Below are 26,206 nucleotides of genomic sequence, written 5' to 3'. Positions count from 1 at the left end.
ATTAGGAAAACTGTAGCGGGTATCCTCTGATGACCACGAGTCAGAATTACCAAATGGATGACATCCAATAGCCGATAATTAATTAATGTGCTGTAGTGGTGTCGTTAAACAAAACACACATAGTAGAGATACGTTAACAAAAACAATACATTCGTCCCTATCGTTGAGTATTGCCGTTTCATTTATACACTGACCGAATGTGCTGTTAAGTCATTTATTAATCAATGTGCTCTAGTGGTGTCGTTAAACAAAACAAACATTTAAATGTAACCCTAACTATGATAAATGAACTTAAAGCCCGAATGGGGGCAGGGGGGCAGTGACAAAGCGCATTTGCTTTCCCCCCTGCTCCGTTGTGCTTGTATTTTTTGCCATCCAGGGTTTTTTCTAAGCATGACCTTTGTAATCTATTGGGCCATTTACAGGGCTTACTCCCATTTGGTCGAATTCCCAGTTGGTCGAACGGCTAAAACAACAATGGTCTTACTGACATGCATGTTGTTACCTCAGTCGTTATAATGAACTGTTCCAGATTATTTGGAAACCGATTATTATTGTATAGATATCGCTTAACGCATAAAGTATACAAATATGAGAAATATCAAGATAATCCATGTATTGAATGTAGTGAATATATGTAAATAATTAAAAAAGAAGGTCTCCATCTAAAAAAAAATATTTCACAAAAAGCAAAAAAAATTCAACATTTTAAAATATTCATTCTTTCAAGTACATATACAAGTACAAATGTCCACTTAAGTTGTCCGTTTGTAATGAAAATTTGTATAAACAGAGTTTTATTCACAAAATGCCACGGAGAAACTATGAAAGACTGGAGAAAATATGTTAATGTACGGCAGCCCGTTTATGTACATTGGTAAATAAACCATTGTCCGTCTATAATCAAAACTTGTATAAACATGAATAGGCCATGTTTATTACATACACAGGTAATCAGGTAGTGGTTATATAATAGATTGCTTTGATTCCAATGAACTATGTCCTATGCTATTTTTTATTTAGTAATTTTGGTGTGTTTAGTTCATTACTAAATATTAAATTGTGTCAGAATTATACGATTGTTACTGGTACTTAACCAGATACATTACAACGTTGTAACGAAGGCACTATATCGTAAAACTGGTCTTTTATTTTAGCACTTTTTATAGATAAGACAAGGACAAATTACCTATAGTTCTGTTGACGTGGATACTGACAACTTCGTTTTTCTTCTCCGTGTCCACGACCACCAATCTGTCACCTGACTGGTTGCATTTCGCACGTGCTCTAGCAACTTGTGTCCTATCACGTGTCACCTTGATGCACACATTTTCAAGTAGTATGTACCCGTCTTCGATTGGGCAGTGACCTGCAAATATATTATATTTTTAAATATTATTTGCATTATGTTTAAAACGAACATTATCAAAACTCATTAATTGTGTTTAAACTGACCTTAATCCCCCACCTAAAACCCCCACAAAAAACAACAACACTACAACCAACCCCGAAACTAAAGAACAATACAACAAAAAACAACAACACTACAACCAACCCGGAAACTAAAGAACAATACAACAAAAAACAAAACAACAACATTACAACCAACCCCGAAACTAAAGAACAATATAACAAAAACAGCCATCAAAACATCCAAACGAAACACATTAAAAACTAAATTCGCAAATTGAAGAATAAACTAAAAAACTAAGATTGAATATAAACTTACCAAGTTCACATTTGAAGTCACACCATGTGCCGTCTGGGAGACAGGTTCTATTACCAACTGGGTGGAAGTTAAAATCACAAGTGTAAGTCAGTTGACTTCCTACTTTTATCGTCTCGTAGGATGTTATGAAGGCAGGTTGGGCGTCGGCAACAGTTGGCGGGCTTGGACAGTCTGGAAGATACATCAAGCAAGTCCACTTGTGAGAAATCTATTTCTTGTATTAAATATTGAACATCATTAAAACATTTATGTGGTGGCCCGTCAGTTTGGTCAGCTGGTTTTTCTTTGGATTAAAAACACATTGCATTGCACATTGAACAAAGGAGTAGGACAAACGTTTTCTAACTTACCCGGCTTCGTATAGACATATTTGAGAGGATAAAAGTACATAACTTCATATTTAAATTAACTTGAGAAAAACACACACACACACACACACACGCACGCACGCACGCATGCACACACACACACACACTTGAAAATAAGTTGAACTGAAATGGCTGACCTTGATCCACGATGCGATCCCAACACTAAGATCACCTTACGTGCTAGCACTTAACGTGATCATAGTGTTAAGATCGCTTCGTAGGACCGACTCTTCTCATTTCACGTTCATTCCGGATCAAGCTTACGATGAAGACCGACACTGTTCCAAGCTCTCTCGTGTTAACCCTTCCCCCCACACACACCTTGGAGGGGGGGGGGGGGGGGGGGGGGGGGGAGAGGGGGGTGTTAATTGCTTCGTACGGGACGTTGCTAAAGTTTTGCCTCGCGCATACCGTGTCACGAGCAAGAGTGACTTTGGTGTACGGCGGTCCTTCTCCACAGAAGAAGGGAAGGGGAACGAGGAAGAGAAAACGCGTGCCAGTGGCGGCACAGGGGGTACCAAAACTGACGGCTGAACCACCAGCGGTGGTCCCTTCTGCATCGTCGCCCCCAGCGTGACCGGACAAGCCAGCTGAGAAAACCCAGCCAGCCAAGCCTGACAAGTCGACGCCAGGAGAGAAGCTGAAGATCGCCATGTGTGAGACTCCACGGCCGGCGTGTCCTGTTCCTGTACCTTAGCGTTACTCTCCGCCGAAACCCCCAGCCCAGCGGGACTCCGTTGAGACGAACAAGAAAGTTGGTACTGCGAAATGGCCACCAATCACCAGAGTTACCTGTTAGCCATGGCACGGCCTTCCGTTTCTGGCCGAGGTACGGACTTCGCGCCATGGAGTTATGCTGTCAGAAAATCAAGAGCAGTTTAAGTACTTGGTTGGTGACACACCAAACGTGACCTCGCTGCCGGGAGGCATCCAGGAGGATGTTTTCAAGCACTTCCCCGATGGCATTGAGGTGGCCATCCAAAACACGTCCTTACGGGACGGATCGCTTTGCCTAGTGGTGACGATTCGCTGGGACGGTCCGTACAGACAGGAAATCCTCTTCAGGGAGATGGACAGCAACACCGTCCACAGAGTACTCAAGATCATCGCCGGCGATCATTACGTCGAACTAGCAAAAAGCCTGCTAGGTCACAGGTGGAGGACGCTTGTGCCACAGTTCATCGGCAAGCACTTCATCTCGTCCCCGTCGGTACCAACGTATTCGAGTACTTTCGCCTTCAGCTAATGGCTTAGTCAGACTTTATATTTCGAAATTTTATGGGGTTTTTTTTGTGTAAACAGTCCGACATACTTTATTTTTGGATGCCCATCTAAATTGCTCAAATCACCTTAAAACCGTTTTGGCTGAGCACACTAATTTTACCTTTGGACCAACTTGTTTGCCAAACATGTTAGTTTGGATCAATTATCTCATTTTGGCCTTATGTATTTGACCTAACTACTAACATTTTATTCTAAATTCCGCCAACTTCAAATGTACCCCCACACCCCCTCCTGGCCCTGACTTAATCACTGGCGATGTCAGAGGTTAAGCCCGTGACACGTGTGTTCAAAACTTTCGTGGTATATGAACACGTTAAAACAGTTACTCACTCACTCCTTATTTCATTTCACCGTATTGTCGTGCTTATATGTGCCAACCAATCGATATCTAAACAAATCCCTGCAAATACTTAGAGGAATAATATTCATGGTTCCTTGGTTGGGATATTAGTTTTTGTACCTGTGAAGTGGTTTTGTAACTGACACATTTAATCCAAAATGTGTTTAAGTTGTTAAGATATATAAAGGATGCAATAACATAGTTGCAGTTGGTATACTACACACATATATTATGCACATATGTAATGTTTGTATATGCACATTATTGTGTGATCCCACTAAAAAATAATAATAATAATAATTAAAAAAATCCATCAAAAAATAATAATTAAGCAACAACAATAAAACAACAATGAACAATGAACAATGAACAATGTATGTATGTATGTATGTATGTATGTATATGTATATATATATATATATATATATACATGACCATCTACTTAACCTATCACAGCACGTGTTGTTACGAAGCCCTCTTCTAGAGTTTAGCTTTCGTATTCCGTGAATCAACACTACACTCGACTATAGCTACGTATCCCATTATGTACCTTAAATACCCACAATTTATCGTTTACTACTTTACAAAGATTTACAAAACCAAACGTTTGTTTGGTTTAACGACACTATTACAGCAAACATTGATTTATTAATCATCAACTAATGGATGTCAATCAAAGCCCTTCTTGCAATTTTGAAATGCAGTTTTGTGAGTGTGTGCGTGCGTGTGCGCGCGCGCGTGTGTGTGAGTCTATATATATATATATATATATATATATATATATATATATATATATATATATATACACACACACACACACACATGCACACACACACACACACACACACACACATACACACACACACACACACACACACACACACACAGGCGCGCTCCTTCTATTCCGGACTTCGGATGCAAATACAAGAACAAAAGAACGGGTCATGTAGTAAATAGCTCTGTCTACACCGATGCGCGATCATGCCCCTACTGATTACACCGGCATGCGATCAAACCTCTACTGTCTGCCAGTGGTCACCTTTTAAGCAATGACGGCATGTCCCCAGCAATTAGGACACCACACAGTGTTATGAAATAATTGCGCCTCTTTGAAAGCTTAATAAAAAATTAACAACACCTGTAGTAACGGGTGTAGGTAGCAAGATAAATCGTATTATTATTTGTATGTGTTCATACCTGCATTGCATTATACCGATCTGTCTAAAACAATAAATTTAGATACCTATTTTATGTGATATTAATCAATAAAATAATGTTATTTATTCTGCTTGGTGTTTTAAATCCGTTCTGATCTGGACACATATTACAGTCAAGTGTTAATATCCCACTTTCAAATGTCGGGACTGATATTGTGTCCTCCTTCGCACAGGTAGGTAGGTAACTAGCTTAACGTGCTTATATACCACTTCCTCACCAATCGAGATACCATTCGAGTAGATGTACAAAAGTTATGAGACCAACATTTCCAAACTAGCGTCCGTTAACCACCAGCTGTTTTTCGAAAAATCATTCTCTACTGTCGGTATGTTGACCTACTAACACTAGGCCTGATGCTACGTCACATGTCTGATGAGGGTCAAATTGACTGAGCAGTGGGTTTTTCCACAAGCGTTTTACAAAATGTCACTTTATTAATGACTGATATGGCATTTTTGTGTTTTATTTTTAATTCTGTAATGTGTATTTATTTGTTTAATATACTGTGTATTAATAATGTGCCATGAGCGTTTACATTTATCCATGACACCACCGAGGCTGGCGACTCCTTAGTGCAGCCTTGGGACTTGTTCCAGTTTCAGGTAGTTAGTTTGATTAGTTTGACTCTTTTTGCAGTTTTCAGTGTTTCTGCCAACTGGTCGATATCCAAACAAAGTGCTGCCAATCCTCAGAGGAATACTATTCACCGTTCCTTGCTTGACGTATTAGCTTTTGTATGTGTGAAGTGGTTTTGTCACAGACACATCTTTAATGCCAAACTAGGTTTATGTCGTTAAATTATTGAAAGGACGCAATAACATAGTTACAGTTGTTATACTACACACATATATTATGCACATATGTAATGTTTCTATAAGCATATTATTGTGTGATCCCCCTAGAATACAAAAAGAAAACAAAATAGCAAAACACATCCCATTAACAAAAACAAAACAAGCAACAACGACAAAAACAACAAAGAATAGGCAACGAAACACTAACACGATAACAAACAGCACCACACTACACCGCAAATATATATATATATATATATATATATATATATATATATATATATATATATATATATATATATATATATACCATGTAACACAGAAATCTTTTAAATGCACCTTGCAAATAGTGTCTTGTCTCGTGCTTGTGATAATCACTAATTGATAGCACAATAATACAGTTCAATGGAAGCCGGTCATGCACATTCCTTGGCTATTGTCAAAGATAAAAATGTTACAGTTTAGCTTTCGTTTTCCGTAAATCACCCTACACTTGACTATACCTACGACCATCTACTTAGCATATCACAACACGTGTTACTAAGAAACCCAATTCTAGAATTTAGATTTTGTTTTCCGTGAATCAACACTACACTTGACTATAGCTACGACCATCTACTTAACGTATCACAACACGTGTTACTAATAAAAAGTAAAGTTTGTTTTATTTAACGACGCCACTAGAGCACATTGATTTTTAATCTTATCATCGGCTATTGGACGTCAAACATATGGTCATTCTGACACTGTTTTTAGAGGAAACCCGCTGTCGCCACATAGGCTACTCTTTTTTACGACAGGCAGCAAGGGATCTTTTATTTGCGCTTCCCACAGGCAGGATAGCACAAACCATGGCCTTTGTTGAACCAGTTATGGATCACTGGTCGGTGCAAGTGGTTTCCACCTACCCATTGAGCCTTGCGGAGCACTCACTCAGGGTTTGGAGTCGGTATCTGGATTAAAAATTCCATGCCTCGACTGGGATCCGAACCCAGTACCTACCAGCCTGTAGACCGATGGCCTGCCACGACGCCACCGAGGCCGGTACGTGCTACTAAGAAAACCAATTCCAGAGTTTAGGTTTCGTATTCCGTGATTCAACACTATTTTCTCCTGTAAACCCTATCTTGTCACTACAGTTTATATATCATGTTTGATATATGCGGTCTGAGCATAATAAAATTCTGTAATTCTATGAATCAACGCTACACTTGACCATAGCTAAAATCTACTTAACCTATCACCACACGTGTTACTAAAAATCCCATTTCTAGAGTTTAGCTTTCGTATTCCATGAATCAACACAACTCTTGACTAGAGTTACGATCATCTACTTAACCTATCACAATACGTGTAGCTAAGAAGCCCAATTCTAGAGTTTAGATTTCGTATTCCGTGAATCAACACTACTTTTGCCTATAGCTACGACCATCTACTTACCTGTCACAACATGTGTTGCTAAGAAGCCCAATTCTAGAGTTTAGCTTTCAAATTCCATGAATCAATACTACTCTTCACTATAACTCCGATCATTCATTTAACCTATCAGAACATGATTTGTTAACAAACCCATTATGTATCTAAAATACCCATAATTTATCATTTACTATATTACAAGAATTGACCAAAACCAAAAGTATTATTTTCTTTAAGGACACCACTACAGCACATTGATTATCATCATCTAATGCATGGCAATCAAAGTCCATCATGCAATTTTGAAATGCACTCTTATAGAAGAAACCGGCACCATTATTCAATTAGTTGCAAGAAATCTTCTATGTGCACTATTTCACAGACATCATAACACATACCACGGTCTTTGGTATACCAGTCATAGTCCACTGGCTGGTACGATACATTTTCGAATGGGCCCACTGACGGGGATCGATCCCAGACCGAACGCTCAAAAACCGAAGCTTTTACCACTGAGTTACGTTCCGCCTCTGAACAATATAAAGCATCTCACGTGGACATGATATATTATACATGTCACTGACGCATATGTGGATATTTTGGTGCACACAATATTGAGGATACCAATTATGGCATGACGTCAACAAAAACATAAATTGTTTTTTAGGGTACCCTGCTCTATTGGTGACATATGAGTAGTGGATCCCAGTTATGTTACTGTTGCCAGTTTGTATCATGTTCGGGACATACTGGATTTTTGTAAAAACAAAAAACAAAAACAAAACATAGAAATACCCCCCCCCCCCCCAACCCCCTGCCACCAAAAATAACACCACCCCCCAAAAAAAAACCCCAAAACAACAACAACAAAAAACAAAACAAAACAACAATAAACAAAAAAATCCGAACAAACAAACAACAAGAAACAAAACAAAGCACAACAACAACATCAACAACAACCATATGTAGTCCATGGCCTATCTTGTTGTATGTTCACGTGGAGGCGCAGTGTTTTTTTTGTGTTTTTTAATGGAAATAACGTAAAACGTAAATTACGTTATTTTGTATATCCCCCGATGATGCCAAACTAGTGAATGACATTTTTCTTCTCAGAATGCTGAACAACATTCAATGGAAAGTTGCTATTGAAAAAGTAATGTTTGGAGACCATTGATGTATACGTTATTTGTATGGTGTCGCCGTAGTACGTTCGCATATACTAGTATGTTAGTAAACGTATTGATGTGACCTGATTAATTTACATCTAATTTCCATCTAGTTTGCGATGTTATCAAAGTCTGAAGGTATGTTATGTGAACAATATACAATACCTTTAATATACAATAAATAGCGGTTATTACCATATTATGTTTGGGTATCGTGAATATCATATACTAGGAATAAAAAATATATTATGCGAGCCTCTGGTGAGGGTAATAATCTCTTCATCATATATAATATGAAGCTTAATACAACGTGTTTTTGTAAACTGTATATGCAACTTTAATTTCAGTCAGCCATTACTCGATATTCAAATGACGTAAGAATATGTGACGCAGTGTCTTCATGGATGGAAATGACGTCAAACTCGAAATACGTAATTTTGGATGTTCTTACATAAAAATAAACTAATAATGTTTGATACGTTTTCTAAATGCTGAAAGGCATTCTGTTTAAAATTGCTATTGAACTGTTTTTGTTTGATAACTATGGGGTGTCATCAGAGTACAATTATCCATCCATCAACAATTTACCATGGTTATAAACATGAAGTAGATGTTTTTACACAGCACATTCAGTATGCTTCACATCACATCGTCATAACCCATATTTGCATATATGCCATACTTTTGGGAACATGCACAGCAGCCGATTTAGGTGGTGTACATGATCGGCAACATATTGCAGTCAACCAAATCTACATCTTTTCCCCCCTAACTCGTGCGCACTCCCTATATTCCAGACAGAACATAGTCATCCCTATCTAGCTGAAACAATCTGAAATAGGCATTGTATTTACATGCTTTGACACATTTCGTTGAGTATCTGCTCGTCGGTTCACAAACATCGTTGATAGAGCAGGCGTGGTGTTCAAAAGGACCGGCTATTCCCTGTGAGAAAGAACAACTACAAAATGAAGACCAAACGTCTGTGATTTAAGGACAACAGTCGTTCTAAATGTTAATTAGTATGCTATCTATATTACATTTATTATTGTATATATTGATATTTGCAATAAATAATCAAAACAAACAAAACGTACGAAGGAGAAACATCAATTCATAAGTTCACAAGACTATATACCGTTTACAATAAACAAGAGCGGGATGTAGCCCAGTGGAAAAGCCTTGCCTCATGTGCAATCGGTCAATAATTGGGCCATTTCTTGTTCCTACCATGCAGGCCATGTACTTTCCTATCTGTGGAATGGCTTATATAAAATATATTTTGCTACTAATGACAAAATGTAGCGGGTTTCCTCTCTAAGACTATATATGTCAACATTACAAATTGTTTAACATCCACTATATGTTGAAAATAGCACGTCATTAAATTGGAAGAAACCCACAGTTGTACATTTTCGAACCGCATCTATATCTAGATCAAGTCATTGTTTTAAATGTGGTGATGTGTTTTTAAACACTGGAGATCAATGTACTTTTTTGTTTAGAATTCTGCTAGACGAGACTGTAGATTTTAACCAATCAGTTGAGGATGAAATTCATGTTGTTTATAAATTGCCCGTTATATGAGGATCTTCGTGTTAATTTGTTCCAACGTTCTCAGTTATATTGTAAAACGTATATGTTGTTATATACGCATTAGTGTTATTAGTCTAATTGTACATACTTGTATTATCTAAACATGTTGTCTCTCATAATACCACACGGAATATCTTCATGCACTTTTATGTTTATTTCGGGACAGTGTGACGCCTGCATTAATGTGTGATGCAAATAAAGTGAGACGTTAATAAAGTGGCAATGTCTGTCTGTCCAATAGCCGACAATAAATAATTCGATAATTCTATAGTTCTATAATAATATTTATTTTCCGTTTCTTCTAATGATTTTAATATTTCGACTTTTACAGTTGAATACATAACGATATTCATCTCCGATATCAGTATTACACAGTTTTATACACCTCGTTTTAAATTCCGTTGTCCTGTTTTACTGTTTCACCGTAATGATGTCAACATTTAGTTGCCGAAACGATGAGACTTTTACATTGTATTTTCTTTTACAGAGGCTTATTTATAAGTCATATTTAATTTTGTTTATCGACACCACTAGAGCATATTGAATGTAAAACATATGGTCATTTTAATGCAAACATAGGGAGGAAACCGCTACCATTTTCCCGTTAGCAGCAAGGCATATTTTATATGCACCATCCAACAGACGGAATAGCATATACCACGGCCTCTAATATACCAGTCGTAGTGCACTGGCTAGAACGTGAAATAGCCCAATGGGCTCACCGACGAAGATCGATCCCAAACCGGCTGCGTATCAAGCGATCGCTTTACCACTGGGCTACGTCCCACCCTATTTTTATTATAAAGTTTAGAGAATATTTTCTTTAGGAATGTTAAACAATCTGCCTGTGTAGAGTGGTAATTTGACGTGTGCAATTTAGTTATTCAGTGTCTATTTGAATACGATAATCTTGTCAAATATGTTTCGAGGTAATATTCCGTTTTCAATAATGTATTAAATTGACCCCTACATGACTTTGTAATATGAAAGAAACAAAATGTATTAGAAATCGATATGATTATTATTGTAGATAATTGTACCCCATTTACTTGTTATCGAAAAAACATTACTTACTAATGAATGCTAGCCGCTCGCGTGACGTCACTACTAATACATTATCATGAAACTAGAGACGTAAAGCGAACCATGTAGAACAGATTTTAGAATTCAAAAATACCACATTATGCACATCATTTTGAAACATTTTCTATTACCATCCAAAACCTCCAGATATTGGAATACTCTAAAATACTATTTGAATATTTTGAATAGCAAATTAATGACGAATATTCGAATATTCACATCGAACACTAGTAGCTGGTAATACTTACTGAAGGCCAGTCTAATTCATCACTCATATCAGTTCCAGTTTGTGTGACAACCGAGTTTCCTGCTTGTTGGATTGCTATTTCAGAAAGTTTGCATTTCCCACTGGAATGTTGAAAGCTGCTTGATTTGCACTTTTTGCGGAGCTTGTATTCTGCCGCGCATTCTACAATTCCAGTGTTTTCTATGACGTCTATTACAAAGCCCGTTAGGTCGCTGTTCCTTCGTAAAAAGCTGAAGTTGTCTAGATTTGCACAGGTACGTGCTGAACCACTGAAGTGTAACAAAACCTTCACCAAAAAACATAACACAAGAACCACTGTTTTCATCGTGTAATTGTTTGTCCGGTTTCTCTGGTTTTTAAATGCTTCAAAGACTAAGTTAGGTGGATCTTTAAACATGAAACAAAATGTAGATAGACTACATAATACATTGTTTTTAATATTTTTTAAATCCGCCAAGCAGTTATTTAACGACTTTAAAACACGTTATACTGATATACGTGTCTTGATTCATAAGAACTGTCGATCTTTCTTCTATACACAACTATTACTAGCGGAAAAAAGTAACAGTGTAACTTGAAACATCAGATAAAATTAACACGGCTCAATATTTTAGCCTGATGTTTTGCACAGTTGACCAGTGAACGCACCGCCACACAATCGCGGGGTCAATTCCGTATTGGCACGTGCCGTTTCGCTTCTTGGACATGGGTCTGTTTTTCAAGGTTTTTCCGCCCAACATTTTACTGCTCCAGCTTTTGTCGACTTTGCTACTGTCGGGTCATTGTTTGGCAACCGGTGGAACAGAAAAGCAGGTTTTTTCGGTTGAAAGTGGTCGTAGAGCAATGCCCAGGCTAAATGTAAATGACCGCCTTCGCGCAATTGGTATGATCCAGGCTGAAATGCTCCATTGCGCTGTTGCTACGCAATTTGGTGTCAACATAAACACTATTCAGGCTTTGTCGCGACGTTTTCAACAATTTGGTAATGTCAGAGACCGACCACGTGCAGGTCGTCCACGCGTGACGTCACGACAGCAGGACAATCATACCCGACTCGTGCACCTCAGGAATCACTTCCAAACGGAAAGTCTGACAGCGCGGACCATTCCTGGATTGCGTGCCATCAGCCCCAGAACTGTACGGAATCGATTACGTGAACAGCGTATTTGTTCGCGACGTCCGGCTGTCCGTTCAGTTTTGCTAAGACGCCATCGTGTAGCACGTCAGGCTTGGTGTAGAAGACACTTGCGCTTTAATCGCCGACACTGGGCGGGTATTCTGTTTACAGACGAGTCCAGGTTTCACTTAGACAGCAGCGACGGCCGTTCAAGAGTCTATCGTCGTGTTAGAGAACGTTTTAGTGACGCCTGTATTGTGGAGCGACGTGCTTTTGGCGGAGGCAGTGTCATGGTTTGGGGTGGTATCACGTCAACTGGACGAACACCTATTGTGGTCATCGATGGCAATTTGAACGCCGTAGGCTACCGTGACGACATTATCCAGGCTCACGTCATCCCATTTGTGCAAAGACAGCAACGTCACATCACGCTTCAGCAAGACAACGCTAGACCTCACGTCGCCCGGGTGGTAAGGGATTTCTAGCTCAGCAGAATACCGATGTGTTGCAGTGGCCTGCAGTCTCACCCGATCTTGCACCAATCGAGTATGTCTGGGATGAGATGCAACGTCGTGTACGTGCGCTGCCTAACCAGCCGGTGACGTTGGCAGCGCTGGGTCAGACGTTAGTCCAGATCTGGAACGGCATTCCCCAGGCATTCTTCAACAATTTGGTAGGCTCTATGAGGCGACGGTACCAGGCCTGCATCGACGCAAACCATGGCCATACGCGCTATTAACTTTGTGAACTGATTTTTTACCCCCGTGTCTTTCATCCCCAATACCAATGAAACGACGGATGCTGTGACATTTTAAATGAATTGAAGTTTTGCAGATTTGCCTATTAACCATGCTATCTGATCGTTTCATCGTTTTATGTCTTGAAATTATGTTTTTATCAACATGATAACCATACACAGTTACTTTTTTCCGCTAGTATATATAGTTTTTAATTCAATCAATAGTCTATATGGTAGTATATTAAATATTAATACAACGTAATTCACTTGCCACAGGGTGAGGTCAGTGTGGCAAGATAAGGTGGGTGATTAAACCTGAAACAACACAAGCATATATGGAGTGGAAACATCAGGCTCAAAGTTGAACACATTGAAATCCTCTCGCTCCAGCAACAAGGTAATGGTAGCAACTGTTCTGAGAGATGAATGGAACATTTATTTAACGACACCTCATCACATCTCTGGTCAAGCCGGCAAGTGGTGAAGTGGTGTTTGTTGCTGTTCTCATAAATTAATTTGTTTATATTTGGATAATTATTTATTGGTTAATTATAGCCAATCAAACCCGAGGCTGAAGTATAGAAGAATTGTGTGGTAGTAAGTCTATTAATTTTGTGTTGTGTAGCTACCGGGCTACTCGTTAAAATTTTGACACGTGCTACGCGGAGTTCAGTATTTGCCAGATACTTGTGCGCCGAATTCGCACGTGTTTACTCAGTAAATTTAAATTGTTGATTTTTGGTAGTGATTTTTTGGTATTAACAACATGATGTCTACAGACAGTCTTCTCGCGGACTTGGATAGTAGTCTAGCTTCTTTGACTACAGAAATAACTTGTAGGTCGCGCTTGTCGGTTAGTGATCGTTCTGAAATTTCAAATGTTGGTGGGGGGTTGGGCGGCATGAGCTGGGACCATGGGGCGGACGTTCATGCTGGCCCACCCCCTACTTCTACTCCGTCTAAACGACCGAGACGCGATACTCCACTCCCGGATGGTGGTCTCTCTATTAATGTAGAGAAATACATAGGAGGCCCCCCCCCCCCCCCCCCCCCCGGGGGGAGGAATCGGTTTTTTCCGACGGCGGAGGCGACTTGGCCAGAGTGCTGAGCTATTCCGAGCTTAGTAATATATCTACCACCCCCTCGGATTATAAATCGAACGTTTCGGTTAGAGCCGGTCGTTCCGAGGGGGAGGAAGACGAAGGAGTTTTTGACCCTAGGGATAGTCCTGATAATAAAAGTTCTAACATAAGTTTTGATGTTTTTAATACGGGTGAGGAAAACACCCATGCTTCTGAATCACCAACACTTTCGGCCGAGGTGGCTTCGCCAAAATCACCGTCCCCACCCCCGGGATTGGTGACAGGTGAGTTACGTAAAAGAAAGAAGCCAGCGCCTAGGACGGAAGTGCAACCTGTCGGGACGCCCAAAGGTAAGAATTCTTGTGTCAATGTAAATGATGATAATAATATGAATTTTTCAGTTCCAACCAGCAACCGATTCTCAGTTCTCGGGGGGATGCCTGTCTCTCCAAGTCCAAGCCGTCCAAAATTAGTAATTAAGAGAACAAAAAGTGAACCCATAGAAATTTTAGGCTTGAGACGTGTATTTTTTGCTGATTTAGACCCCCACCCCCTACGGCCTACAGTTTCTGCAACATACTGTTTCTGCCCTACAGAAAACCTCTAACTCTCCCACTTTTAGAAATGCAGTGTTTTTCTATTCCCAACTTTCGAATGGTCAAACTTACATGCACGCCAGATGTGACGTAGCATTCTCAGCTTTGGGATCAGTTTTACAGATTAGGCCCTTCCCCGGGTGCTCGGATGAGGTTGCGGTTGTATTTAAAAGATGCATTAGTGAACCAACTGGGGGCGACAACACCAATATTTGTGGTGCCCTGTCGTCCGACAGTTATATTGAAACTTTTGGACCCGGCCCTAGCCAGGACTTGGCTTTGGCCGACCAAATTCATGGAGTAATTAGTAGTGTTGTTAGCCCTCATCGCGAGACCAGTTTTGTAACTAGCAATGCAAAAGGAATCGAATCTGGGGGTGTTTCAGCCAATGGGAACAGTGATAATGGTAGTGCGCACGATTGCGTCCGTCCCCGTGACAAACAAACTGTTTCTAACTCTGTGACAAAGGTGAACAGAAAAGGAATCGAGATTAGGGCTGTTTTAGCCAATGAAAACACTATAACTGGTAGTGCGTACGATTCCGTCCGCCCTGCTAGTCAACAAGCTAATTTCGATTCCTCTGCAGAGTGTGGAAAAATAAGGATCGAGTTGGGGGATGATTTAACCAATGGCAGTACAGCCAGCGGTATTGCGCCCGCCCGGATTTGAATTCCTCTCGGAACCGCGGGGGTGTTTTGACACGTGCACCATCTATGGGCGTTAAGATCGGTGTCGGTATCCGGGAACCCACGAAGCGCTCATCGGTGAACTCCGTATCGACTGCTGGCGAGGCAGTGTGTGTTACTGCACCTGCAGGCCGGCAGATCGATATTCCAGTTAGTAAGGGAGTTGATACACCACCGGTCGCAGTGGGTTTCTGGAATAATCAAGTAGCAACTGTACATGTACAGGAGACCCCCGGGGACGACTTTACGGCTGTGACCCAAAAGAGGAAACGCCGGTACGCCAACTCCCCTAGTTCAAACTATAACTCACCGGGAGATGAAGAATTTTTGAAATGTAAAAATACTCTTGCCCCCCCCCCCCCCCCCCCAAACGTACATGGGCTAAAAGGGGGGTACAGCTTAAATCTACTAAATTAAATACGAGCCTACCAGTTAAGCTAAATGTATTGGAAATGGAGGTAGACCATTTCCCCCCCCCCCCTCGAGCCCAGGGTGGGGGTGCCTCCCGGGGGGTCACAGCTGCCACAGCAATTTTATAGACAAGTAAAAGCAACTAGAGAGGGGGGTGGGGCAACACAGATCCAATCCACCCCTTCTATAGAGGAGATGGAAGAACCTTTTAGGGAGGTTGTAAGGGGAGGGTCCAGCCGTCAGGAAGGATCCGAGCCTGTGCCTAGTCATGTTTCATCTGCCCCCTCCCCCCCCCCCTCTCTCCGTAGGATAGTTAAGATCGATTATAGAGGGACACAAGGGGTTGGTCTCCTCCAGGCGGTGAGAAGAGACAACCCCAATTTGGCCATAACAAATATCACGGTATGGGCTAATGGGTTTTTGGATGTCCTGCTATCCCGCCCCCCCGGGGTACAGTTCATCAGGGTAAGAGGGGAGAGACATGGCCTCCACCAGTTCATACCTAAACCTGTTAAATGCGCCAGGTGCCAGAGGTGGGGTCACACAGTCAAAAAGTGTAGGTCGACCAGGGAGTATCCGGTCTGTTTCAGGTGCGGTACCGCACATCCTAGAAGGTCCCCAGACAGTCCTTGCGCGAAACCTGTTTCGTGCGCCAATTGTAGGGGGCCTCACGTTACTCACTTTAAGGATTGCCCAGACTATCTGAGGGCGGTCCGCGTCATGGCGGACCGAGCTCCACGGACTGGTCGCCCTCAGGGGACTATGACAAGTGTTCCCCGTCCCCCGGCTGTGGCGGCTGGCGCAAATTACCCTAATAAGACTGAATCATCAGTCAAAGACTAATACAATAAATTTTAAGTCACAATCTTATGCCGGCGTCACCTCAGGGACCAAGTTGAAGAATATCGAACAGAATATTACAGCTCTAGATTTAGTTAGGGTACTATCTGGTTTGTTTTTGACTAGAGCGTTAGAAAAGGTCCCGAATAAAAAATTCTTTCTCGACGACGTCATTATGGCGTCCAGGGATGCCTGTGAGGTACTTAATGAACATCTAGCTCTTAAAATTGACCCCGATGCCATTGAGAAACGTAGTGTATCTTGGTATGGGGCCAAGGACCTTATTGTGGTGGAGTCTAGGAGTAATGATAGTATAGACTAAATTGTTAGCTATAAGTCTATAACTAGAGTTGCTCCGACCCTTCACCATGGTAATACGTAATAATAGCTTAAATAATAATAAAAATAATACTAATAATGGTATACTGTATACCAAGAAGAAGGGACTCACTATCTTTCAGTGGAACGCCAGAGGACTTAGGGCTAATGGCACAGAACTTAAACATTTTTTAGACTTAAATAAATCTATTGATATTGTTGCTATCCAAGAGTCCTTGCTTCCAAAAATAACTGATAAAGATAAGAAACGTAAAGTATTTACAGAATTTAAAATTCCAGGGTATACTGGACTCTTTCAGACGGATAGTGATAATTGTAAAGGAGGTCTAGCAACCTTTGTCAGACATGGTATTGCACACTCACGGATTCCGGCTGTGGGTAGACATCGATGTATTGAGTCATTGGGGGTATCCATTCATACTAAGAATAGTGATATTAATATTTTTAATTTTTATATACACCCACATATTAATGGTAAAACTCTTGTTAAAAAAGATATTAATGTAAATGATTTTTTGAATATTATTGGTAACCATTTTACAAATTTATTTATATTAGGAGATTTAAATGGTAAAAATATAATATGGGGGTCAAAGGTTACCAATATGATAGGGCGTACTATAGGTAATTTAATAGACAGTTTAAATTTAGTTTGTTTAAATGATGGGTCGTATACATATTTATCGGAGTCCCACAATACTCAGTCATGTCTTGATGTCACCCTGGTTTCTACTGACGTAGCTGCCAAGTGTGGGTGGGAGGTACTTGAAGACTTGGGAAGCGACCACCTCCCCGTCAAAACTACTTATAATATTTCGGATGTTATAACTAATACTGTTAAAAGTAAAAATAAATGGAATTTTAATAGAGCTAACTGGCCAAAGTTTAGACAACTGTGTGGTGAATTGGATCATGAGACTATCCGAGATGATGACACCGGACGGTTTAATGATAACCTAGTAGGTGCCATCATCGATATTGCTAATAAAACTGTTCCTGTATCTTCGAGGCCTGATGGCAGGAGTTCCATCCCTTGGTGGTCGGACGAACACACCAGGCTTAAGAGAGAGACGAACAGATGTAGGAGACTACTACTAAATAATAAAACTAAAGTAAATATTGATAATTTTAAAGACAGTCGATATAAATTAAAAATAAGTATTACTAAGGCTAAGTCTGCCTCATGGTCTCAGTTTTGTGGTTCGCTAAATAAAAATTCTAAAGTTAAGACGGTTTGGTCAAGGATCAAAAGGGTACAAGGTAAAGCAGTTAATACTAATATTATTTTAAAAAATAGTAAGATTTATAAAACAGATATTGATAAAGTTAATATTCTAGGAGCTACTTTTAAAAATAATTCGGCTACATCTAACTACTCTTTAAGTTTCCAGATTAGGAAAATTCAAATTGAAAAAAATAGCCCTATTCCAAGTGTACCAAAAGCCCAGAGAAATGACTTGTTATATAATGCACCCTTTAAAATCCAGGAATTCCTCAATGCTTTTGGTAAAAGAAAAGGCTCAGCTCCTGGCCCTGATAAATTTAGTTATATATTTTTCAAAAACATGCCCACCAGAACTCTTGAGCTCTTCCTGGAACTTTTTAATTTAATTTGGTCTGAGGGTGTCCTTCCCCACAGTTGGAAGCATGCTGAAGTTTTTGCTCTCCATAAAGTGGGCAAGGATCCTTCAAACCCTACTAATTATAGACCGATTTCCCTAACATCCAGCGTCTGCAAGACCATGGAATACATGGTAAACCATCGCCTTGGCCACTTTCTGGAGCTAAACAGTAAATTGTCTATCTTCCAGAGTGGTTTTAGAAAGCACCACTCGACCACCGATCACCTTGTTCGTCTTCAATCAGAAATTAAAACCGCTTTTAAGAAGGGACGCAAGGTGGCCGGTGTGTTTGTGGACATTGAAAAGGCGTATGATATGGTGTGCAGACGCGGACTATTAATTAAAAAATTTCAAATGGGGATTAGAGGAGCAATGTTCGAATTTATAAAACAGTTTTTGGAAAATAGAACATTTGCGGTAAACCTTAATGGTAATCTATCCCCTGTTTTTGTTCTTGAGAATGGTATCCCACAGGGTTCTGTAATAGCGCCCACTCTTTTTTCTATCTTTATTAATGATTTGGCTAGGGTGCTATTAGAAAACAAAAATAATAATAAGACTGATCTGAGTATCGGGCTTTTTGCCGACGATACTGCTTTCTGGAGAATAGGTGATACCTATGAAGATATCCAACAGGACCTCCAGAAAGATGTAAATAATTTATATAGATGGGCAGAATCCTGTGGAGTTGCCATCTCTAGAGCAAAAACTAAAGCTATTGTATTCCAAAAATCAAGAAAATTTAAAAGTATATTTAATTTGCAATTAAGATTGAATAATATGTTAATTAGCCAGGTGCAATCAGTCAAATTTCTGGGTGTGATCTTTGACAACTCCATTAGTTTTGGTGAACACATCACTGAGGTGACTGACAACTGTATTTTTTATATTAATTTAATCCGAGTGTTGTCAGGCACATCATGGGGAGCAGACAGAAAAACTTTACTCATGATCTTTGAAGCTTTCATCGTGTCTAGACTCCAATATGGGGCCCTTGCCTTTGGATGCGCCACTGATGCTCAGCTTAGGAGACTTGATGCGGTATATGGTAGGGCCCTCAAGATAATAGTTGGGGGAACTATCTGTACCCCATATGATAGTGTCCTGGCTGAATTAGGGGTTGTCCCTTTAGCACTTAGAAGAGTCAGACAGGGCATCAGGTACTTAACTAAAATAAAACATTTGGTGCCTGACTCTCCTATTAATTTGATTGTACCTGTCAAGCTAGTAACTGTCAGAGACATCCACTCATCTATTGTATCTTATTTAAATAAGTTTATGGTTGACTTCGGTATTGCCGATCTCCCTATCAGCCGTGCCAATATAAATTTTGAGTATCCATGGCTGATCGGCACGCCGGTGGTCAACTACCACATCCGCAATGAAATTTGTAAAAATAATAATCCGATAAATCAAAATATTTTATTTCGAGCAGTGGTTGAGGACTTCTATCCGGGGGTGGTACAGGTGTATACCGATGGATCTAAGGATCCGGCCACTGGTCGATCAGGAATGGCCTTTGTTGTTAAAAATTTAAATAATCATAATAATCCGATAGCCATTAGGGCTAGACTTACAGATCATATATCTGTTTACACTACTGAATTAATGGCCATTCTTTATGCGATGATGTGGATCGATAAATACCATAGTTTGTATAGTTTTACTAGATGTGTGGTTTTCTCTGATAGTCTTAGTTCTCTCCAGGCAATATCTGGAACCACTGGCGTCAGACCTGAAATTATTAAAAAAATATTTAAATACTACAATAAATTAGTGGTCAAACAGGTGGTGGTCGTCCTCGAGTGGGTCCCAGCTCATATCGGCATCGAGGGTAACGAACTGGCAGATGTTAGTGCCAGGAACTCTCTTAGTCTTTCCGAAATTGGTATTGCTGTGGAATACAACTTCAGCGAGATTTGTTCTATGGCAGAGCCTCGCATTGGTGAGTTGTGGCAGTTAGATTGGGACCACCACACCAGAGCGTGGCACTCCCATATTAAACCAAAGGTCTCAACACCTGGCCCAGTTTCTTTTAATATTAAAGCCACTAAAGTTATAGCTAGACTTAGGATGGGTGTATCTTTTGGCCTTAAGGAAACTAAATTTAAAGTTAAGAGAGTTGATACACCCAATTGTTTGGTGTGCAATAGGATCGATAATGCTAACCATTATTTGATTGAGTGCACCAAACATACTAAAATTAGAAAGAAACTGGTAAATTTCTTTGGAACTAGTAATATTACATTTAATTCATTTAATTTATTGAATCCTATGAACAAATTTAAAGCAGTTGTAGACAGGTTGTTGATGGCCTTTGTTTTCCAATCAAAAATTGATATCTAGTTTTTTTGGGCTGTTCATTTTGGCGGCCATTATGTAGGCCAGTCATGCGTAAAGTTAGTTCGTGCTGGGCCCCGCCGGTAGCCATATGGTGTTTAATATTCTCCTTTGGTAGCTGGTGGGACCCTGCGGTCTTCTATTGGTGACCTGCCCTTTAATGCTTAATTTCTCTTTCTTTTTGATATTATATACTTATCTCGCTGCGGTTTCACCACAAATTTATATATTTTCTGGTCTATAATTAATTTCCTTTGGGGGCTTCTTCATTTTACACTCCATGTGAGGTTAGTGCATGGCTGGGTCCCTCGGAGGCTACATGATTGTAGTGTGGTGTCGGAGGGGCCCTTTCTCTATGGTTATGGTGAGGTCCCCCAATTATAGTTTTAATTGATATTATTGTTCCTATTGTTCTTTATTTTTTATTAATTTTTTTTTTTTTTTTTTTTTTTTTTTTAATTTTTCTTTAGATATATATAATTAATACTGGTTGTCGCTTACGTCGTTGGAATGTTTTATTCGCTCGGTCGATTAGTTTTTTGTTCCGGTATTTTTAATATGTATATATACTCTTCAAAAGAAGAAACGCAAAACCACATTGTCGTAACATTTGGAGAATTGATTTAATTATTGAATGGTGAGTCCGATAATTACCAAATGTTGCAGGATTGTTCACAATCCACTCTAGTCCATTGTGAGTAAGTGATAGGACACACCACCAAGGTCAAGGTCATCTGGAGTCAATACCGGGTGTGGCCTCCGCGTTAGTTGACAACTGCCTGGCACCGCCTGCCCATTGAAGCAACCAGAGTACGGATGACGTCCCGGGGGATGGTGGCCCACTCGGCCTGCAAGGCTGCTGCCAGCTCGGGCAGGATCTGGGGCTGTGGTTGTCGCTGTCGGAGGCGTCGGTCCAACTCGTCCCATAGATGCTCAATTGGGTTCAAATCCGGTGATATCGATGGCCAAGGAAGGACATTAATGTTGTTGTTCTGTAGGAAAGCCGTTGTGAGACGTGCTGTGTGAGGCTTGGCGTTGTCATGTTGGAACACTGCGTTGGCGTTGGCCATAACTGGAACGATGTGTGGCCGGAGGATCTGGTCAATGTAGCCCTGTGCATTCAGGTTGCCCTGCACGTGGACCAGGTCAGTTCTGCCAGTGTGTGAGATGGCTGCCCACACCATGACACTACCCCCGCCGAATCTGTCCACTTCCTGCACGCAGTTTGCCGCATAACGTTCACCACGACGCCTATACACGCGACATCTTCCATCATGACGTCGGAGCAGAAATCGGGACTCGTCACTGAACCACACCTGTCTCCATCGCAGTTGAGGCCATTGTCGATGAATCTGGCACCACTGCAGTCGGAGTCGACGGTGTTGTGGTGTTAAGATGACACCTCGAACTGGACGTATGGCACGAATTCCTACCTCACGTAGGCGGTTCCGTACGGTCTGGTCGGATATCCTGCGCAAACCTGGTATTGCTGCGGCTGTGGAGGTGGCAGTAGTCAATCGTTCCCGAAGGTGGCGTACCCGGATGTAGCGGTCCTGCCCGGGGGTAGTGACCCGTGGTCGACCGGATCTAGGGAGGTCACGTGTTGATCCATGTTGCTGGTAACGGTCCCACAGTCTGGAGATGGTGCTTGGGGACACATGGAATGCCCTGGCAACGGCCGTTCTGGATTCGCCTGCGTCTAGTCGGCCGATGGCATTGTTTCTCTGCGGTTCACTGAGACGTGGCATGTCCTGGATTGTCAACTGCCGGCCAGATACAGAGGCCAGGCAAGCGAACACCCTGCACTTTTATACTGTCGGTGTTCATGTTGCACGTGCAGACAACGCACGTGCAGTGGTGACATGGTTTGCACGTGGCTGCGTTTTTGCGAATATTCACATTTTGGAACTTTATTGTACAGTAGCTGCGTTTTATCGAATGTAACCGTGGGAATGTGTTTGGGACATGCAATGACCTTATATTCACAAAGCATGAACCGGTAGGAAATATAAAATCGGAGTTATAACCCATTTGTACCCTTTTGCGTTTCTTTTTTTGAAGAGTATATGTATAATATTTTAATGTGGTGTCGGTGTTTGTGTGAATGCATGTAATAGGTCAGCCTCGGGTTTTTATGGGACAGGGATGGTTATCTGGCAATAACCACCTCACCCCTTGCCGGGTTCTTTTCCTATATTTTTAAAATATATTTTGAATTTATAAAATGTTTTTTTTTTTTAAAATTAGATTTTAATTATTTTTACAAGCGTGCTCTTTTTAATGTGTTTATTTCTTTTATCCTGGTTTTAAAATTTTGAATCTTTTTGATTTAATAAAAAAAAAAAAAATCTAGGAACTTAATAGGGCGGTGAGCTGCTCCTATGCCAACGCTCTGTGAATAGCTTTACCCATAACTCTACACAGACGTTGGTTTTTCCATATTAAAGGGTGCCAGTGTCTTTTGAATGACGTAACGTTTATGTTCTTCTTGGTTTACAGAGAGGCGCCTCGGGTCTTCATTCAACAAGATACGTTTCACACCCACGACGTGCTGGACATGCGGATTTTTTGGGTGTTCCTCTACTAGGAGCACCATTTATCATAAATGTTAATTTAATTTTGTCCCTCTTCTAGGGACTGCACATCTAAATAAATGGGGGGTGCCGATTTTGGAGGGCACAACGGCTGGGCGGGGTAGGGGGGGACTTGCTGGGTGGGGGTCGGGGGGGGGGGGGCGTGCCACCGGAGGATAGAGACAGGCGCCTAGGCGTAGGCGGTTTAGGTGGTAGGGATAGATAGGTGTGTCTGGGGGCTGGCCCCCTCCCCGCCTTCCCCCTCCCATACGTTTTGGGCTATTGGTTGTCCCTTCCCCCCCCCCCCCCCCCCCCATCCGGCCACGCTTTAGTTACCAATAACTTCGGCACTCCTACGGTGAATATAATAAATTAAAATTAAATGAGTATTTCTTGTGACCCCTGGGCTACCCAATCACCAATCCTCCCCAGACAGGGCTTAAATAATTAATGACCTAGAGTTTGAGATAATATTTTGTCTGCCCGCTCAAAAATTGGTGTTTAATTAGTAGGTTTTATTTTATATTATATATAATTATATTAAAGTTTTGGATATACACCAAATAAAATTTATTTATTTTTGTAAAGTGTCCCCATAAGTATTTTATATTTTGAATAAATATCAAAATTGCCCATTAAATTTCTGGCCCGGAGCAGACCCCTGGCTATCCAGGACTCGGCCCCGGGGCAGACATGCTTGAAGCTCTAGTGGCATATAAGCATGTAAAAATTTACAACCAACCAACCAACCTCAGCACAATCTAAACTATAGCTATTTGATGTTTAATATGTATATATGATTATTTCGACAGTCGATCGAACAAAAAAAGAGTTTTGTTTAACAACACCACTAGAGTACATTGATTTATTAATCATCGACTGTTAGATGTCAAATATTTGGTAATATTGAAATATAGTCTTTGAGAGGAAACCCGCTGCATGTATCCATTAATAGCAAGGGACCTTCTATAACACCATCCAACAGACCAGGTAGCACATACCACGGTATTTGATATATCAGTCGTGACCTAATGGATATGCAATAGCCCACCTTTCGCTGTGGGCTTTCGGGCTACACAGAGGTCGAAGGTCTTGACCGGTATTAATTATAAAACAAATAAAGCAATACTAAAACATGGATCACAACTGTTGCATAGCGTACATACTATATTATAAAAATACAGGTATTTTACAGTTCTTACCGACACGCTAAATAAATGACTATTTATAAAGTTACCACAAGTTAATTATAACACATATATACATCTTAGATATAACTACATGTATAATCCAAATATTAAATAAAACAGCATTGCTGCTAAACTAAATAACCTAAATGTCTAATTCTTCAAACATATTTATATTTAATACTAGCTATAATACAAACAAATATAATTGCGTCTTAATGATATTTGACTTTATACATATAAAGAAGTGCAAATTAAAAAAACACAAGGAAAGCTAACCTCAGGATTTCAAAGATGACGAATTTTCAGAGAAGGAATAAAAATGTGTCTTCTTGCCAGGTAAGATTTCTAAAAACGTAGTAATTAGTCTCTGGTTGGTGTCACAGCTCAGTGGTCAACAGTCCAGCCCAAGCTACAATTACAAATCCAAATTACAAAACTACTGATTAAACCTCAGTGCATGTGTCTGTGTACAGGGTGTCGCCCTATTTGATCGAATTCCCAATTGGTCGAAATGCTAATTGTTAAAAAAATAAGCACTCGTCTGTTATATAACCACTACCTGATTACCTGTGTATGTAATGAACATGGCCTCTTCATGTTTATACAAGTTTTGATTATAGACGGACAATGGTTTATTTACCAATGTACATAAACGAGCTGCCGTACATAAACATATTGTCTCCAGTTTTTCATAGTTTCTCCATGGCCTCTTCTGAATAAAACTCTGTTTATACACATTTTCATTATAAACTGCTGCTTAAGTGGACATGTGTACTTGTATTTGTACTTGAAAGAATGAATATTTTAAAATGTTGAAACTTTTTCTGTTTTTTTTTGGTGAAATAAACGTTTTTAGATGGATACGTTCTTTCTAATTATTTACAGACATTCACTACATTCAATACATGGATTATTTCGACATTTGTCATATTTGCATACTTTATGTGTTAAGCGATATCTATACCATCTGTACAATAATGATCTGTTTCTAAATAATCTAGAACAGTTCATTATAATGACGGAGGTAACAACATGCATGTCAGTAAGACCATTGAAACATATCTATTGTTGATCTAGCAGTTCCACCAATTGGGAGTTCGACCAACTGGGAGTAAGCCGTGTACAGTGAGTACAATAGCTTTAAATAAGCTACCACTGCCACTTGGTTACATAATATCTACCGTGTTACCGGTAGACCGAAAACCAATTCATTACGGGGAACCAATTATCATCGTGTTACAGGTTAGCTTTTAGCATCATTTCGAGTTGCAATCTAACGTTAAAAATGCATTTATATTTAACACCTAATGGACGCAGATAAACAATGGGTTAGGGTGTCGTAGACGTTCCTTTCTCGAAACTGTCAATTAAATTAATATTTATTCTCTCTCTCTCTCTCTCTCTCTCTCTCTCTCTCTCTCTCTCTCTCT

At 40.3% G+C, this 26,206-nt stretch overlaps 1 long non-coding RNA gene across 1 annotated transcript; it reads right to left on the bottom strand.

The window, feature by feature from the left end:
- Positions 1–1,247: 1,247 nt before the first annotated feature.
- On the bottom strand, positions 1,248–11,380 carry LOC121368455. The gene is made up of 3 exons (XR_005957521.1): positions 11,243–11,380; positions 1,730–1,900; positions 1,248–1,369 (listed from the first exon to the last, which is right to left on the bottom strand). It is a non-coding gene; the product is annotated as an uncharacterized LOC121368455 (long non-coding RNA).
- Between the last annotated feature and the right edge of the window lie 14,826 nt (positions 11,381–26,206).

Source organism: Gigantopelta aegis, chromosome 1 (assembly GCF_016097555.1).
Source record: "Gigantopelta aegis isolate Gae_Host chromosome 1, Gae_host_genome, whole genome shotgun sequence".
Taxonomy (NCBI): Eukaryota; Metazoa; Mollusca; class Gastropoda; order Neomphalida; family Peltospiridae; genus Gigantopelta; species Gigantopelta aegis.
This window is presented reverse-complemented; position numbering and strand designations above follow the sequence as displayed.